Consider the following 12157-nt stretch of genomic DNA (forward strand, 5'->3'; position numbering starts at 1 on the left):
CAGGTGGTGGAATAGCCGGGTGTGGCACAGGTGGTGGAATAGCCGGGTGTGGCACAGGTGGTGGAATAGCCGGGTGTGGCACAGGTGGTGGAATACCTGGGTGTGGCACAGGTGGTGGAATATCTGGATATCAGGGTGCTTTTTGTGTGTGACATTACAGTTGATTCTTTTGTTGCTTTTTAGAAAACTTTTAATTAAAGCATAAAATAGATTAAAGAAAAGCAAACAAGCCATAGTCATGGGCTTTCCGCAGAGGACACCAGTCCTGCACCCAGAAACAGACCACCACCTGCACCCGAGCAGGCCACCCAGGCCCTCCCTGGTGCCTTCTCCTGGCAATACTAGAGTGTTATATCATTGCTAGATATATTTTAACATTGAATCAGACACAATTAATGCAGTATAACCTGTTGTATCCACATGGAAACAATTAACAAACTGTAAAAACAATTCATAAAAAGAACAACTTAAATGTAAAACTCATTATGAAACAACTTAATTTTCCAGGAGAATGTAGGAAAGACATCCCCTCCCTGAGTGGCTCGGATTCACCTGGAGCCAGCTCCCGACCAAACGGTTTCTGCAGCAGCCTTTGGAAGAGCCTGGGCACCAGTGCTGTGGTGTGGGTCTCCACGCTGGGACAGTGCCTCTGCACCCGCCACGAATCCCCCAGCCCAGGGCTGCACTGCCCGCACTGTCACCGTGAGAGGGCTTCTGATCCTGTGATTGTCCCAGGAAGACATTCCCACTGCATCCTTCTACATTTCCCACCTAGATGTGGCAAAAAATGCGATGATGCCATGGCTCTTTCTCCCAGGTGGGCCCCTGTGCCAGTCTCTCCTGGGCAACACCCACATCTCCTGGTGTCCCTGTGAGGTCATTTTCCTGCTCTCTTACACAGACATGCACACACACCACACATACACGCACACACACACCCATACCACACACACACCACTGCATGCAAAATATCATACACACACTGCACATATCACATCTCACATAGACATACAGCACACACACACTACACAGGCCCCCCACACACCAAACATCCCCCACAACACACATATCCCACACACCTCACACACAAAACTCCTCTCCCAACACCCCCAACACATTACATCTACTTCACCACACACACCCCGTGCACAGCTCACACACTACATACGCCATACACACATCATACATGCCACACACACAGAGAGACACACCCTACACCGTACACACATACCACACGCACCACACACACACGCATATATTCACTCACACACGCACCACACACACACACTCACATCCCCACATTCACACGCACGCACATTCACACACACACATTGCAGTTTGTCTGAAGGGTTTGCTTCAGACATTCTGGGCACCCCAGTTCAGAACAATTATGTTCTCTAGGAAATGGTGCATGCTTTGTGGAGCAGGGGAGTTACAGAAACAAAATGCAAACCGCCCCCCCAACCCCCCACGCCCCGTGGATGCACTGACAGAGCCTCTCCTTCACTCCCAGCCTGAGCCTGAGGCGCGCGCTTTCTGCCTGCCTGGCTGCCCACCTCCCTCCCGTATCCTTCCTGTGAAATTTGTTTCTGATTTGCCTGCATTTTTTCTTCCAGCACAGACTTAGTGTGACGAAAGGGAGAATACCGCCTGAAGCACTCATCACACCCGGCACACGCTCTGATGGTTTCCAGCCAACTCTAGAAAGAAAGAAAAAAATCTGTGTGAACACATACTCTCGAATCCGGAACAAACTGCGGAAAAGAAGTGCTCTGCAGATCTGTCTTGTACGATGAACTTCGGGAGCCAGGTGAACTTCCCCCAGCCGGCGGAGACCCGGTGCAATCCCTTCCCTGGATGTAATTGTTTCTCATGGTGAGACGATTACTTCAACTTGAAATCTCCTAGTGGGAACAATCCTCGGGATGGCTAATGTCATAACAAGGTGATTATTCCAAGTACCGCAGTGGGAGCGGCCACAAAACTTGTGTTTAAATTTGTGGGGTTACATTAGGGAAACTCTCATGATTACCTCAGTTTGTTGATAAAAGATATGATGATGAATGGCGCAGAGAGGTGTTATATTTCTAAGGCACCATCATTTTTGCAAAGAGATACATGGTATCTTCACAAGCATGTTAGAAAGTGTCATAAATAATTAAAATTAAATTTCATTTGTCCAAGGGCAATAAAGGAATTGCACTTGGTAATGAAATCTCCGTGTAGTTTTATCTTAATCTCCTTAATTTACTGGACAGCAAAATTTACCAGATGGTTGCATCTTCCTGTTACTAATATAAATAGTGAAGTTTTACTAGGTGTACTCGAGTCCACCGTAGATCACAAATAGTGAATGTCAGCACTAAATAATATGCTTCCCTGAAACAAGTATACATATATATATATATTTGGCACATAGAAATATATGACAGGTTGGGTGCTGTGGTTCCTGCCTGTAATCCTGGCACTTTGGGAGGCCGAGACAGGCAGATCATTTGAGGTCAGGAGTTCAAGATTAGCCTGGCCAACATGGTGAAACCCTGTTTCTACTAAAAATACAAAAGAAATTAGCCAGGTATAATGGTGCATCCCTGTAGACCCATCTACTCAGGAGGCTGAGGCAGGAGAATCGCTTGATCCTGGGAGGCGGAGGTTGCAGCGAGCCGAGATTGCGCCACTGCACTTCAGCCTGGGAGTAGAACAAGACTGTGTCTCAAAAAAATAAAAAACAAAAATGACAAGTATTCTCTACTGGTTACATGTGTTTATGTCTACATATGTATGTATATGCGTGTATGTCCACACACACATTTGTATACATACAATAAATAGAGATAGCTGACTTCTGATGGGCCCTTTGAGGGCAGTGTTGACTGTAAGGTAAGGTTGAGCTGGGCCTTTGCCCCAGCACTCTGAGGCTTCCAGTTGGTTGGGGATGCCACAGCCCCTCCCTTTTCCCATGTGGCATACTTACCAGCTTTTTTCCCACCTTCTGCCCTTCATTTATTTATTTACTTTCTATTATTTATTTATTCTGCTGGCTGGATGTGGGTCATGATTCATAGAGCATGCCCACTGGCTCTGTCCTCCTTGGCTGCTTCAGCCACTCCCCACTCTGTGGAGCACTGGTGGGGAGCCATCCAACAACACCCCCGCAGCCAGCCGCAGCTCTCACTAAACAAAACACATGCAGAAGCCCAGTCATCTGCTTGGCAAAGACACCGACAAGGCTACCATCAAACTAGAGCAGCAACATGAGTGCCGGCGTTCAGGGCTGAGTGCTGTGCTGGGAGACCTGGAGTTGTGTAGATGTGTTTGTGAGTATGCTCCTTGAAATGCCTTCCTCCTTGTGACTGTCCATACATGAGAGGAAGCTGCTCACCCAGGAGCCTTGGAGCAGCGAGAGAGGTTTCAGCCCTCGTCATATGTTTGAAGATGTCAGATGTGCCATTACTTTCCTAATGCCGAATTTGTGGAAAGGAGGTGGAAGTAAAAATGACAGCTGAGATTTAATTATTATAGGGAATTCTTTTTTTCAGGATGTAACCATCATAATGAGAAAAAGTCATGCTCAATAAATAGGGTGTCTATAATCATATGTGTTAAAACAATCAATCCAGTAATAACATACATGATACGGTGGCTGGAACTCCTATGTAGAGTTTAGTACATTCACCAAGGAGTTTCAATTTCTGAATATTAATGTTGTCACATATATACAAAACTGACTTTCAAAAATAAAGCTACAAGTATAGATTTTTAGAATTTTTGCCAAAGATAAGTCATAGCCAAGAATGACACTGAAGCTGCGTCATCATTAGAAAAATCCAGAGATAAATTGAGTTGTTATTTGAGAGCAATTCATATATAAGGTGCTTTGATTTCACCTTTCAAATTTCAATTAAACATACAATCAAAAGTTTTTTTATTTGAGAGAGGGTCTTATCAGTGTGTTTGTGTTGTTCTGTTTTGTGCAGATTTAATCCTACTTCTGAGCAATTAATTAAAGCAATTTATTCTGAAATTTGAGACTGTTTAGAGTTAAGCTAAAATCTGTTTACTTACATACTTTTCTCAGGGTTTTTTGTTACCACTGACTGAAAAGGGTGAATTTTATAATAGGGAAAGTAGACATGTAAACATTCTGCAAACATGCATTTATTTTAAGTGACCAGTCTCTAATGAAATAAAGGTGTGGTAGTGTGCTTGCAGAAAAGCAACAGGTACTTACAACCTAATTTGATAGGCACTTACAACCTTCATTTATTTAATGCATAAGAAAAGTAGATTTCTCTTGTCCTCTAAATGAATTTTTAATCTCTTTATCATCATGTTGGAATGAAATCTGAAAGTCAAGTTGTTGGATTTCATGAATTCAGTCTTTTGTACTGTTAAATAAAATTAAACGACAAAGTCATTTGCTGCTCCAGTGTCAGACTTTCCTAAAGAGGTGATATGGTTTGGCTGTGTCCCCAACCAAATCTCATCTTGAATTCCCACACATTGTGGGAGGGACCCCATGGGAGGTAATCGAGTCTTGGGGTCAGGTATCTCTCATGCTGTTTTCATGATAGTAAGTAAGTCTCACAAGATCTGATGGTTATTTTAAGGAGGAGTTCCCTTGCACAATCTCTCTTTGCTTGCTGCCATCCATATAAGATGTGACTTGCTCTTCCTTGCCCCCTACCATGATTGTGAGGCTTTCCCAGCCAAGTGGAATTGTAAGTAAATTAAACCTCTTTTTTTTTTTTTGTAAATTGTCCAGTCTTGGGTATGTCTTTATAAGCAGTGTGAAAACAGACTAACACAGTAAATTGGTACCAGTAGAATAAGGTGCTGCTGAAAAGATACCTGAAAATGTGGAAGCGACTTTGGAATTGGTAACAGGCAGAGGTTGGAACAGTTTAGAGGGCTCAAAAGAAGATAGGAAAATGTGGGAAAGTTTCGAACTCCCTAGAGACTTGTTCAATGGCTTTAACCAAAATGCTGATAATGATAACGATATGGACAATGAAATCCAGGCTAAGGTGGTCTCAGATGGAGATGAGGAACTTGTTGGGAACTGGAGCAAAAGGTGACTCTTTTTGTGTTAGCAGAGAGACTGGTGGCATTTTGTCCCTGCCCTAGAGATTTGTGGACTTTTGAACTTAAGAGAGATGATTTAGGGTATCTGACGGAAGAAATTTCTAAGCAGCAACACAGTCAAGAGGTGACTTGGGTGTTGTAAAAGGCATTCAGTTTTATAAGGGAAGCAGAGCATAAAAATTTGGAAAATGTGCATCCTGACAATATGTTAGAAAAGAAAATCCCATTTTCTGAGGAGAAATCCAAGCCAGTTGCAGAAATCTGCATAAGTAACAAACAGCCAAATGTTAATACTCAAGACAATGTGGTAAATGTCTCCAGGGCATGCCAGGGATCTTCACAGTAGCTCCTCCCATCACAGGCCTGGAGGACTAGGAGGAAAAAGTGGTTTTGTAGGCTGGACCCAGGGTCCTTGTGCTGTGTGCAGCCTAAGGACTTGGTGGCCTGCATCCTAGCCACTCCAGCTGTGGCTGAAAGAGGCCAACAGAGAGCTCAGGCTGTGACTGCAGAGGGTGCAGGCCTCAAGTTTCCACATGGTGTTGAGCCTGCCAGTGCACAGAAGTTGAGAACTGGGCTTTGGGAACCTCTGCCTAGATTTCAGAGGATGTATGGAAACACCTGGCTGTCCAGGCAGAAGTTTGCTGCAGGGGTGCAGCTCTCAGGGAGAACCTCTGCTAGGGCAGTGTGAAGGGAAATGTGGGGTCAAAGACCCCACACAGAGTCCCTACTGGGGCACTACCTAGTGGAGCTGTGAGAGAGGGCCACTGTCTTCCAGACCCCAGAGAGTAGATCCATTGACAGCTTACATGGTGTGCCTGGAAAAGCCACAGACACTCAATGCCAGCCCATGAAAACAGCAAGGAGGGAGGCTGTACCCTGCAAAGCCACAGGGGTAGCGTTGCCCAAGACCATAGGAAACTACCTCTGCAACAGCATGACCTGGATGTGAGACATGGAGTCAAAGGAGACCATTCTGGAACTTTTTTAAGATTTGACTTCCCTGCTGGATTTCAGACCTGCATGGGGCCCATAGCCCCTTTGTTTTGGCCGATGTCTCCCATTTGGAATGACTATATTTATCCAATGCCTGTATTCCCATTGTGTCTAGGAAGTAACTCACTTGCTTTTGATTTTACAGGCTCACAGATGGAAGGGACTTGCCCTGTCTAAGGTGAAACTTTGAACTGTGGACTTTTGAGTTAATGCTGAAGTGAATTAAGACTTTGGGGGGCTGCTGGAAAGGCATGATTAGTTCTGAAATGTAAGGACATGAGGTTTGGTAGGGACCAGGGCAGAATGATATGGTTTGGCTGTGTCTCCACCTAAAACTAATCTTGAATTACCACATGTTGTGGGAGGGATCTGGTGGGAGGTAACTGAATTATAGGGGCAGGTCTTTCCTATGTTGCTTTCATGATAGTGACTAAGTCTCATGAAATCTGATGGTTATTTTAAGGGGGAGTTTTCCTGCATGGGCTCTCTCTCTCTTTGCCTACTGCCATCCATGTAAGACCTGACTTGCTCTTCCTTGCCTTCTGCCATGATTGTGAGGCCTCCCCCGCCACATGGAACTGTAAGTCCAACTAAACCTCTTTCTTTTGTAAATTGCCCAATATTGGGTGTGTCTTTATCAACAGCATGAAAATGTATTAATACAAGGGGCATATTTAGTTTATTTACCACTGAAAAGTGAGTTTTTGGAGTAAAATGTATCAAGGTATTGTACCCAATTAGATTTTTATAGATGTTGTTTTGTTCTTTAAACTCCTGCTTTTCTAGTAATTGTACACATTCTTCATTGTTGAAATCAAACAGCCTTTAAATTTAATACATTGTCTTTTAATTAACTGAAACTCATGCTTGTAGACAGGAAAGATATGCTTAACTTGAATATGGACTCCTTACACACACATATACACATAACCTATTTTTTGTTTTTTTTTTTTTTTTTTGTGAGACAGAGTCTCACTCTGTCACCCAGGCTGGAGTGCAGTGGCCGGATCTCAGCTCACCACAAGCTCTGCCTCCTGGGTTCACGCCGTTCTCCTGCCTCAGCCTCCCGAGTAGCTGCGACTACAGGTGCCCGCCACCTCGCCCCGCTAGTTTTTTGTATCTTTTTAGTAGAGATGGGGTTTCACCGTGTTAGCCAGAATGGTCTTGATCTCCTGACGTCATGATCCGCCCATCTCGGCCTCCCAAAGTGCTGGGATTACAGGCTTGAGCCACCGCGCCCGGTCACATAACCTATTTTTAAAGTTTGAGAGTTCGAGTTTTTTAATTTTTTTTCATTGCAAACATTATGCATTTTCAGGTTCCAAACTTAAAACCTCATAGTAAAGGGTTTTTTTGTTTTGTTTTTAGAGCCCAATTTTATTAACCCATGGTTGAAATTTGGAGGTCTTAAGAATCTTACATCACTGAGCTAAACTCATCTTAACTGGTGACCTCTGACAGGGATTCAGCTTCCATCATTAGACAGATTGCTCTACCCAACCTATGTGCCTGAGAGAAATGTAGCAAGATATAGCAGCATGTGTGCGTAACCGTGAATAGACAGGCAATTTCCATACATGTTTTCAACATTTAAAAATATTTATTTTTGGCCAAGTGTGATGGCTTACTCCTGTAATCTCAGCACTTTGGGACGCCAAGGCGGGCAGATCTCCTGAGGTCAGGAGTTTGAGACCAGCCTAATCAACATGGTGAAACCTCATCTCTACTAAAATACAAAATTAGACAGGCATGGTGGCAAATGCCTGTAATCCCAGGTACTCGGGAGGCTGAGGCAGGAGAATCGCTTGAACCCAGGAGGCGGAGGTTGCAGTGAGCTGAGATTGTGCCATTGCACTCCAGCCTGGGCAACAAGAGTGAAACTCCGTCTCAAAAAAAAAAACCAAACAAAAAAAATTTTTTGGTTTCTCCACTTAAAAGTGTGTATATGTATACACACACACATACGCACACACACACTCCAAAACTCACACAGAGGTGGACCCCAAAGGGTATAAAAACCACTGTTGGTCCAAGATAAGAAGAAAAATGAATTGTATTTGCATTTCTCCACATAGCAATTAATAGTTCAGTTTTTTTTTTCTTTTACTTTGTTCTTTAAGGACGTTGCTTCTGAAGTATGTGCCAGGTGGGCATAAGAGATATTTTCAACAATTTCAAACGAGGTGGCCGTGCAATGCTTGCATATGCAATTGAAAACGAGCATCCTCAGCCAACAGAAATAACAACAGCAAAGCCATGAGCAGTGTGGCCACTTTGCATGTGCTGCTGCTTGTCCCTTTGGGAGATGTGCTGCGTGTCCCAGTTCCCATTCCTGTGTTTTCCCTTCTCCCATCAGGGCAGCCATGCTGAGAGGGCTACGCTCCTCCCTCACGCTCCTTCTTCTGCTCACTCTGGCTTCTGCCGCCTTCCCCAGTGAATTTCCGAAACGAAAGGAGCCTATTCCCTGCCTTTCCACCAGTGCAGATTGAAAAGGAGAGCAAGGGACAGCAGAGCACAGGGTTTTGCTCTGAGTGAATGCACCCTTCGTGTACCCCGTAGCTGAGGTTAATGCTATCAGTTACATGTTAGCAATCTACCAAATGGAAAGGGGTATTGTTTGAACTGATGAGAAAGTCAAGGAAATCAAACCTTTCCAAAAGTGAGGATCTCTCATAGGGCGATCCCAGTGCTACAGAGGCCTGCGGGAGGCGCCTGAGAAGCAGGGCACCTGGGGTTGGCAGCCCTTCCCCCATGACCAAGAGCCCCTGGCTCTGACTGCCACTGACCTTGACGCATGACCTTGGACAACTCACTCAATACAGCCTCAGGAGCTCGTGGACTCGTCTCCTTATCTCCCAAGTGGAACTGCTCAGAGGGCATCATTCCCAAGCCCCAATTTTCTCTGGCCCTTTCTCCAAATCTGTCTTAAACAAAGACACCCAGGAAAATAACTGACCTATCTGTGTTTCACATTTTTCTGGAGCCAAAAAGCAACGTGGGTGCTGTGTGAAGCTGTGGGCCTGGCAGAAAGAGCCTGTCACAGTTGCCTGTCCAGCCGGACATCCTTTGGTGTGGCTCCATGTTTCTACCCTCTGTCCCCCAGGTCTCCCCAGAGATCGCTGAGATCTTCCCAGCCCAGGCTGTGGGGGCAGCTCCCAGGAAGGCAGCTCAGTGTTAAACTCCCTTCCTTTGAGAAGTGAATCTGAGAAACTCCTTACTATCAGAAGGCTAGCACAGGAATGCATTATTCTCCTCAGAAGGCATAGGTGCCTTATAAGAGTGTTTTCAGCTCCCCAGGGGGACTTTAATTTTGTGAATTACCAACACATTACAGACTTGTGAGGACAGAATGTGACCAAAGCATAGTTCATAGGCTCAGCTAAAATATTCCTTCTGGGCAGGGTGCGGTGGCTTGCGCCTGTAATCCCAGCACTTTGGGAGGCCGAGGTGGGCAGATCACAAGGTCAGGAGATCGAGACCATCCTGGCTAACACGGTGAAACCCCATCTCCACTAAAAATACAAAAAATTAGCTGGGTATGTTGGCGGGCGCCTGCAGTCCCAGCTACTTGGGAGGCTGAGGCAGGAGAATGACGTGAACCTGGGAGGCAGAGGTTGCAGTGAGCCGAGATCGCGCCCCTGCATGCCAGCCTGGGCGACAGAGCAAGACTCCATCTGAAAAAAAAAAAAAAAAATCCTTCTTTCTACCTCATCCTCATCCTCTCAACTAACATTTGGCCAACATAAAGGATTAGGACGGAGATGATTCGGTAATTAATTTTGATTTGACAATGTTGTTTTTTGGGATTTCTATCTAGACTCACTTTTATAAGAACCTGTCTCTGAGAGGTTCAAGAAGAGTATTTGTGATGCTTTAGAAATAGGACAAATGTGTTTCTTGAAAGACGGGGACTTAAAATATCTGATCGTGTATGAAAATAATTCACATTAAACAAAATTGTCCATAACTAATCTCATTTAGAGAATTTTCAGGACAGTGCCTTTCCATAAGATATCTGAGAGAATATTTTAGTAGCTAACACCTGTGCATGTCTCAATGTTCATGTTTCCGTAGACATTTACCAACATAGGATGAGGCTGGCGTGCTCACGTGTCCCCACTGTTCATGAAGGGATGTGCATTCGTCTGCTGAGTAAATGTCCCTGAACTCATATAGCTCATGCTGTAACGCTTTTATTCGACAGTCTATTAATTTTACTCTTAAGTTCCTTCTAGTCACTATAAATTCCTGGCAGAAATTCACGTTTTGGGTTCAGTAACTGTCTGAAAAAATGGCAATGTTTTATTGTGCAGTAATTCTTGTATTTAAAAAAATCCTTTGGTTTAAAGGAAATGCTTAGCACAGTGTATCTAACATGAATTTGCAGCCACACTGAGCTCGGCTCAAATTCCACCTCCGTGATTAACAATGTATCATAGGAAACTTAGAACAGCTTTCTAAGTTGCCCTTTTGCTACTATGTGCCCCATGAAGCCTCATTCTCTCTCCTCTTTTTATTGAACTTTCCCTCTGACTTTACAGAATATTCATATTCTTATTTAATTGTAGTTTCCATAGTTATGATTCAGCTCAAGTCCACAAAGAGTTCTCTCGCCATGCCCTAGGCTGAGGTTTGAAATGTGAGACCCAGTCCCTGCTCTCGCTGAGCTTTTTGTCTTAATAGTCTCATCCCCACATATTTTCATCTTCCTGATGTGCGTGTGTGTGTGTACGCACACTACTTCTTTGGTTGTAATTTAATTACATGCAAATTCTAGGCTGTGTTGCCTTAACAATCCCCTCCTGTTTCTGTTTGAAAAGGTGCCGTAGATGCATTTTTTGACATAAGGGAATTTTCTACACTGGTCTTCCCAAGCTCTTTTGCAAATATCATTGTATTTGTAAGTGGTTGTTTCTGAGTCTTCCTCATTGTCCCTTGACTGATTTCACCTCATCTTCCCCACCTCCTTGGACTGAACTCTAGACCAGACTGGAGCTTGGCTGCTACATGCCTTGATGGTGGTTTCTTCCCTGAAGTCCTCAGATGCTAAGCTTCACCAGATCCCCTCCAGGAGAAGCCCAGAGTCCAATGTCCTGAGTCTTCACTTTTTCTGGAATATTGATTGAACAAATTAAAATTTAAAATGCTCTTCCCTTGGAACAAAATATTTCTCCTTTAGACTTCCTTCTGAACAAAGAACAACGGTGGTCCTCCCTAGAACAATAGTGACCAGAGACCACACAATCCCTTTCTGTTGGGAAATGCAGAGAGCCAATGAGTAGAGTTGATAGAGAAGGCGGAGATGTTGAAAAGGGTAAAGAAGGTGGAGCTGGTGGAGATGGCGGAGGTGGTATAATGGTAAAGAGGTGGAAAGGGTGCAGGTGGTAAAGATGGTGAAGAGGGTGGAGAGAGTGGAGGTGTTGGAGACAGTGGAGATGGTGGAGAGGTTGGAGAGGGTGGAGAGTGTGGAGGTGTGGAGGTGGTAGAGATAATGAGATGGTAGAGAAAGTGGAGGTGGTGGAGATGGTAGAGGTGGTAACTGATGGAGAGGTTGGGGAGGGTGGAGGCGGTGAAGGTGGTAGAGATGATGGTAATGCTAGAGAAGATGGAGATGATGGAAGTGGTGAAGAGGGTGGAGAGGGTGAAGATGGTGGAGATGGTGTAGATAGAAGACGTGGTAGAATGGAATCAATGGTGGAGACATTGTAAAGGGTGAAGAGCGTGACGGTGGAGGAGTTAGGTAGAGGTAGTAGATGTGGTTGAGATGGCATAGGTAAAGGTGGTGAAGATGGTGAAAAAAGTGGAGAGGATGAAGGTATAAGAGATGGGGAAGGTGGCGGAGGTGGTGGAAAGAGTGGAAAGAGTGAAGTTATGGGAGATCGGGAGCTGGTGGAGAGAGTGGAGATGGTGGAGAGTGTGCAGAAGTGCAGGATGAGATCTGTCACCCCTCTCACCAGCAGTGCTATTACAGGGAATGCAGCAGCATTATCACATCTTCCAATTTTTCAAAAGAAGACAGAAATACATATATACACACACACACACACACACACACATACATATATAAAATCTATATCAT

The sequence above is a fragment of the Mandrillus leucophaeus genome, unplaced genomic scaffold (genome assembly GCF_000951045.1).
Source record: "Mandrillus leucophaeus isolate KB7577 unplaced genomic scaffold, Mleu.le_1.0 Scaffold583, whole genome shotgun sequence".
NCBI lineage: Eukaryota > Metazoa > Chordata > Mammalia > Primates > Cercopithecidae > Mandrillus > Mandrillus leucophaeus.